Source organism: Dipteris shenzhenensis, chromosome 33 (genome assembly GCF_047967505.1).
Source record: "Dipteris shenzhenensis isolate YYH24624 ecotype China chromosome 33, Dip_SZ_1.0, whole genome shotgun sequence".
In the NCBI taxonomy this organism is placed as follows: domain Eukaryota; kingdom Viridiplantae; phylum Streptophyta; class Polypodiopsida; order Gleicheniales; family Dipteridaceae; genus Dipteris; species Dipteris shenzhenensis.
This window is the reverse complement of record NC_141628.1, coordinates 41,235,254-41,242,808: the sequence shown is the minus strand read 5'-3', so window position 1 is coordinate 41,242,808 and position 7,555 is coordinate 41,235,254. Positions and strand designations below refer to the sequence as shown.

The window sequence follows — 7,555 nt, the reverse complement described above, 5'->3', positions numbered from 1 at the left end:
TCCTTGGTCTTATAATTTTTGGAGAGGAAGTGTGCCAACTCTCCCCCTACACAATTGTGTGGTTATGTGCTAAATTCAGATGAGACCCTCGATACTGTTCGCTCTAGGTATCCTAACCCCCCCAATCGCCAGTTCATAGATAAATGCGGGAAGTTAAAGATTGTTACGATACTTAGCAATAAAAGATCTTCGCTTAAGAGGCAGGCACTAGCGGAGCTTGCCAGGCTTGAGGCAGGTCAACCACCAAGGAGCCCACCCTACACTGCTCACAAGCGTGAGTGGAAGAAGGCAATGAAGTCAGCGAGGGAGGACCCCAATCTGCAACACGTGGAGGCATGGAGGATCCAGATGGAGGAATATGGAAGCGCACATTTTGAAGCAGGGGGTGTTTAATCATGGGAGGCCCAATTTGTAAGTATCGACCTCAAATTATATTGCTTATGTAGTTTATTAGGAGGTTGGTTGTTTCTTTGTACTAATCCCTCTGCAAAGTGTGTCGCGGTCATGCAGCTTGAGATTGTGGGCAGATACCCTACTCCAGTGGAGACAGCCTACCACCTCCACCATTGCAGAGGAGATACATGGAGGCACTTCTATGATGACGGGTTTATTACTGAGGAGCAGTATACCCGAGCTACTGGAGCGGCCCCCCAGGTATTTGAAAGTAATTAAATAATGCCGAAATTATAAGTAAAGATTTGATTTTTCATACATTGATATATGTTGTCCCTTGTTTACAGGCCCATGCACAAGATGATGAGGAAGACGAGGAAGGAGGCGGAGAAGGCAGTGCAGAAGGGAGCATGGAAGGCAGCGAGGATTAGTCATAGAAGTAGTGCTAGCTACTCTTTTTTGTACTTAAAGCCACTGGCTTGGCTTCGTGCCTCTTGTATATAGACTCCTCTTATTTTTTGTACTTGAAGCCACATGACGTGGCTTAGCTTCCTTATTTTTTGTACTTGAAGCCACATGACGTGGCTTAGCTTCGTGCTATATGTATATACAAGCACTTTTTGAGCTTTCAATTTTATTGCATTTTGGAGTTGTAATGTTTTATTTGGAATTGTAATTAAAATGCGGTTGGCTGTAAGAATTGAAGTACACAATGTGGATATGGGATTCTTGTAACTATATAGCATACACAACATACACAGTATTCTATAAATTTATTTTTTTTTTTTTTAAAGCGCGTCTATCAGTGCGTTTAAAAATGCGTTTATATTCGCGTCTGTCTGTTCGACTTGCATCTATATGTGTGTCTATAAATGCGTTTATAAGCGCGTCTATTTATGCATCTAACTGCGCGTCTATACATGCGTGTGTCTAATATATAGACGCGCAATTAGACACGGGTCCCCAGATGCAAAAATAGACACGCAAATAGGCACGCCCGTAAGTTTTTTATTTAGTTCATGAAACGTGTCTGTGCCCGCGTCTATTGGTGCTTTGTCTTGTTGTGTTCCCCTCTTCTTTCTCTTCTTTTTCCCCTCTTTTAATCTCTTTTCCCCTCTTCTTTTTCCCCTCTTTCAATCTCTTTTCCCCTCTTCCTTCTCTTATGTTTATGCTCTTTTCCCCTCTTTCATCCCCTCTTTCAATCTCTTTTCCCCTCTTTTCTCCTCTCTGCCTATGCTTATTATCCTTTCCTTCTCTTCTTTTTCCCCTCTTTCAATCTCTAGTTTTCCCCTCTTCCAATCTCTTTTTCCCTCTTTTTCCCTCTTTGCCTATGCCTATGCTTATGCTTATGCCTATGCTTATGAATATGCATGAGCATATGCTCATATGCTCATGCATAAGCACAAGCTTATGCTTTCTCTCTTTTTCTTTTATGCTCATATGCTCATGCATAAGCATAAGCATATGCTTTCTTTCATTTTCTCTTATGCTTATGGTCTCTTTACCTCTTCCTTCTCTTATGCTAATGCTTATGCATGAGCATATGTCTCCTTCTCCTTCTCCTCTTTTCCTCTTTTCCTCTCTCTTTCTCCCCCTCTTTTCCCTCTTTCAATCTCTTTTTATAAGCATATGTATTTGCCTATGCTTAAGCTTTCTCTCTTTTTCTTTTATGCTCATATGCTTATGCATAAGCATAAGCACATGCTTTCTTTCCTTATCTCTTATGCTTATGCTCTTTTTCCCTCTTCTTTCTCTTATGCTTATGCTTATGCATGAGCATATGTCTTCTTCTCCTTCTCTTTCTCTGATGCTTATGCTTATGCATGTCCTTCTCCTTCTCCTTCTCCTTTCCTTCTCTTCTTTTTCCCTCTCTCTTTCTCTTCTTTCCATAAGCATATGCCTATGCCTATGCCTGTGCATATGCTTCTGCTTATGCATAAGCATAAGCATATGCTTTATCAATGTATTCTCTTATGCTTTGTCAATGTATTCCCATATGCTTTCTCAATGTATTCTCTTGCTTTTTGTTTTTTGTTTTCATTTTTGTGTCTATGTTAGACATGGGATTACATCGCATATCCGAGGAGTATGGAAACCCTTGTAGGAGGAGACATCATGATCTCTATTCTCTAGAGGACTTTGATTCCCCTCGGGCAACAACTCAAGGGCCTACCCCTATGACTACCTCTGGCCCGACTCCTCTCAGACGTAGCACTGCGACTACCTCTCGGGGAACTCCTTTGCTAGCAGCCCATGGCTTTGTCGGGAGTCCCGACGAGTTTGTGGCATAGATGACCGATGAGGAGGCAGAGAGATTCTTCTCTCTGCGATCTTAGAGGACCTCAGCAATTCCCTCTCCTACACTAATGGCTGGACCTACTGCCCAGCCGTCCCCTCTAGCCCCTTCGACTAAGGGGTCATCACCTAGGCGTGCCCATCATGAGCAAAGGAAGAGTAGGAGGGGTCACTTATGTTGTGCTAACTCGGGAGATGTAGACGAGTCAGCACACTCACATCCCTACAGGTCTCTACTTGGTCCTGAGCCCCAGTACCAGTCAGGTCCCTTGCCCTCTCCTATCCCACTGCTACTCCTCGCTCGGAAGCACTCGCACAAACACCACTCGCTTTGACTCTGCCACTACCATGAGTCCTCCTTGCCCGATCGAGGACCTATCCTATCAAATCACCGCTGCTGGAGAGATAATAGAAGATAAAAAGGGTGCAACATTGATGGCCACCATGAGGCAGTTGATGAGCCACCACTTCAAGAGCGGCATAGCTACTGATTAGCGGTATCAAGATGACGAAAAGAAGCAGGCGGTCATCGATGAATTAAAAGCAAAATACCCTAACGCCCCAAATTGGGAGTTCAAAAAGAATTACATGCAAGAGCACATGGGTTTGGTCTTGAAGCATCATAGATCAACCTTGTGTACTTCTATTGCAAAGGGGATGGCTAAACCCAGCTAGGTAGATAAAGCTGATTGGAAGTTTTTCAAGAAGTAGAATAGGGACCATCCCAAAATGTTCGAGGGTCAGAGGAGGACTGCGAGGAGATGACTGGGAGCCATAGCTACTTGGCACTTTGGTGCAGGCGGAGGGTTGGGATTCCAGGCAACCATAATAAGTCTACTTCTTCTCATTTAATGTATTGTTCTATTTTGTTTTACTACATATTGCATGCACTTTATCTAACTCTCATAAATTGGGTCCACAATAAGTTGCGATGGGTCACCTTCCTATAGACGCAGAGACGAGATGCACGTTTTGCGTAGGAACAAAGCTATGGTTTATTGAGTAGAAGGCAATGGCAGTGACGGTTGATTGTGCTGAGGTGGCTACTCGCACAGTATAAGTCTACTCCTACTTGTAATCTCAATTTTTAAATTGTTTTATTCTTTAAGTTCCAATCTAATTTCCAATTAATATGGTTTCACTCTTAGAATCAAAGCTCAAGTGTCCCATCAATGGAGGTGAGCGATGACGAGGGCTAGGGATCAAGCACAGCTCACGAGGGCCATGGATCAGGCACAACTCACGAGGACCAAGGATCAAGCCAGCACGACAAGGAGGAGGAGGACGACGATGATTTGAATGAGCAGTAGTAGTCGTAGTAGTAGTAGTTTGCATATACTTCGTGATGTATATCCTTTTGTATATCAGCTCGTTTGAGCGATTTTGTATCACCCTTTTTGAAAGGGTAATTTTTTAACAAACAATGTTGTATATCTTCAACATGTATATGCTTCTGTCGCTCGATCGGTTCATTTGAGTGATTTTGTATCACCCTTTTCACGAGGAAAATTTTATAATAAAAAACTTTTTTTTGTAGTTACTAAAAAAAAGACATTAGTGGGGTAAAACAGGGCTTGTTTGGCCCTGTTTAGCCCCACTAATGTTGTTTTTTAATTTCTGTTAATCGTCGCTATATAGTGACGTTTACCAATGTCACTATATAGTGACGTTTGATAGCGTCGCTATATAGCAACTCTTCTTTTTCAACACTTATAGCGATGTAAATAATAACCTTTGCATTTGTTTTTTTTTTTTAAATTAATGTAAAAAACATCGGTATTTTTATCGAAAAAGGGCCTATGCCTTATAGTGCTACAAAGGAATAATATAGTAGCAAATCTTGAGCATCATTTTTCTCTTGAAAGGTTGAGCAATATTTGCTAACAAAAAAATTGGGTGAACATTTAGTGCAACATCTTTGAAAATGCAAGCTTTGAACTTTAATGATGCTTGTAACTATGGATTGTGACATACTTCTCAAGAAAACAAAAAATGCTCTCAAGTATAACCCTAGCCCATGCCTACCCCATGGGCCAATCTACTAGTATTTGCAAAAATGCAACGAGTAATGCAACAAACTATAATGTTTCATAATAAATGGTTGAGATGCTTTACATGCATCATTACAGGTCTATAACCAATCATTTATAAAAAGTTTGATGATGACGAGAATTAATTTTCTATCACATGAGCTTCATCAAAGTGACGCCTAATTGGTCTCATCATCGAATGATCCTCATGTTGTAGTACATGGCAATGCCAAACATACCCAGGGCCACTTGTAGGATCGAAGGGGAATGAAGATTCATCTAAACTAGTGAACCGAAGAAGTAGACGAATCATTTAGTGAGGCCACACAATTACACTGTCTTTCCATCCTTGTTGATAGAAATATGGGGCTCTGGGATATTCAGTGAAGCAACTACCCTCATTCGGATACTGCAACTGTACCGAACAATTTCCTACTGCATATTCTTCATCAAGTAAGGATTGTTGATTGAGCACTTGGAAGCGGATAAGGTGAATGTGAATGGGATGTGGGAAGGGGGATCGATTTATGACCTCCCACATCTCTGTGCTTCCCACAATGGGAGTTTCTGTCACTGGATCTTCCCAAGTACGATTGTTGATTACGTACTGGTAAATTCTTCCATCTGCCATGCGAGGTGTCACCATTAAGACTCTAACCTTGTTAACATCATGGGGAGGATACTCACAAACTGGTAGCAATACTGACGGTCGTTGGTTGATGATCCGCTGCAAGTCTTGAATTATTCCTTCCTCAGTTCCGTTTTTCGTAACCACCACGAATTTCATGAGAACGGAGGTTTGAGGTGTAGTAAATTGAGGGAACTCAATGGGATCTGGTTCTACTGCCATGTTCCGGAGAAACACTTCTGTTCCATTTGGAAATGTGGAGAAGTCGACAATAATATCTGCTCTCTCTGAAGGGGACAAAAGTAAGGAGCTAAGAAACCCACCATCAGTACCTATTTGGAGAATGGGCAAGGTGATGTTGTTTGATAGGCTTAGATACAAGGCGGTGAACCGTGCGTTGAGGAGGCGAAACCTATATGGCTTGGGATACACGAGGAGATATGGCCATGCTTTGCCATTGACTAGCCAAGTGTCATACCACTCAGGGCACCAATTAATAGGGCCGATCACGCCAGGCCCTGGCAGATTGATGGAACCATTATCGTAGAATCCCAGATCTTTCATCACAAGCGGAAGGCCAACTGGTAAGGAAAGGCCTTCTTCTTCAGTTGCGGGATTGAGTATGTAGAGACCCTCTAAGCCAGCCAAAACGCTCAAACGGGTGATGCCCACGGTGTGGTCGTGATACCACAAAGCTGCAGGGGGCTGCTGGTTGAGATAGGTGTAATTTTGTGTGACAAAGGCGAACCCCGTCTCGTTCCTCGGGGTAAACCAGGCATCCGGATTGCCGTCGTAGATGCTTTCCACCTCCGCCCCGTGCAGGTGCACAACAATGGGAACGCCTCCTCGGCGAGGATTAGCCCATGGGACAAATGTTTGAAAGGGAAGAAAGGGACGGTCGTCGGGGATATGATTCTCCCACCGAACGTGCGCTGGAGTATATCTCCTTGCCTACAGAAATCCATGTTAGCAATTTGATCACTCTACATTCTATGTTGTAAACAAGTGCTATTTGGTCTGGACGACAGATAAATGCCAGCCTTACCATCAATGTAGGTCCCGGGACTGTTGCGGTCTCTTGGCTCGTCCCGAATGCGTAGAGCGTTGTGTTGGGAAGATCACGGTGGAGTTTCTGCAACAGTAGCAACGTGCTTGAATTAAGAAACGATATAGATGAAAACAACATAGCCGTCATCCTGTCAGCCAAAACTGAAGATCAAAGAAGCTGGAACAGAAATATATGCAGTGGGCGTAGAACGGCTATGAAAGACGTTAGAAGATCAGAATACTCCTTTCAAAATATGCGACATTTCGGTTTCATGCGGGGCAATGGGGGTGCCACAGCAGACGCAAACAAACCTGGGTGATCTTGTAAGCGCCGATGGTGATGGGGCGACCATGAGTGAGATCCAGAGTGGCAGGAAAAGGAAGGGGATCCACGAACTTCTCGAGCTCAGGGCTTGGATAGTAGCAATTAACTCCGATAGCATCGGGAGGAGGGGGAGGGGGAGTATGAAGGGCTAGGGAGATATCAAGCATGGAGTCTACGACACTAAGAAGCAGCACGATTACGAGAAGTTTACGAGAGGAGGTCGTCATTGCCATGCTGGTATCTGGATATCGAGGTGCGGACTTATATGGAGGCTGGCCGGAGATGAAACATTCAAGCTTCAGGTCCATTGAGCGTGCTTCACGTTGAGCGTGCATTTGATTCACGTCCATTGAGCGTGCTTCAGGTTGAGCGTGCATTTGATTCACGTCACTACATGAGTCAGTTCATGCTACACACCGTAACCAGATCGGTGAGCTTCGTAAGGAGTCAGTAAATACTACACACCGTAACTAGATCCGGACAGTAGAGAATATATTTATTTGAATTTCATAAATTTAGCATTTAACTACACATTTTGATTTCTAAAATTTTTCACATAGCAATTTAAATATGCACATATCCCTTTGCATTCCGCATATATCACATTGCATTATGCACATACTATTTTGAATTTAGCAAATAGCCACATATTTGTGGGAGGGAGAGTTGGCACACTTCCCCTCCAAAAATCATAAGACCAAAGAGTGCACCCTTTCTTAGGGTTCATTTCAATTTGCATTTAACACAAAGCAATTTGAATTTTGCACATAGCATTTTCAATTTGGCACATAGCACTTTGCATTTGGCTTATAGTGCTTCACATTTAGCGCACAACCA

The 7,555-nt window shown here is 43.1% G+C and overlaps 1 pseudogene across 1 annotated transcript; it reads right to left on the bottom strand.

The window, feature by feature from the left end:
- Positions 1–4,860: 4,860 nt before the first annotated feature.
- Positions 4,861–7,068, bottom strand: LOC147880116 (multicopper oxidase LPR1 homolog 1-like; annotated as a pseudogene). Its single transcript, XR_015540647.1, has 3 exons — positions 6,706–7,068; positions 6,392–6,478; positions 4,861–6,297 (listed from the first exon to the last, which is right to left on the bottom strand). The product of XR_015540647.1 is annotated as a multicopper oxidase LPR1 homolog 1-like (transcript).
- Positions 7,069–7,555: the final 487 nt, after the last annotated feature.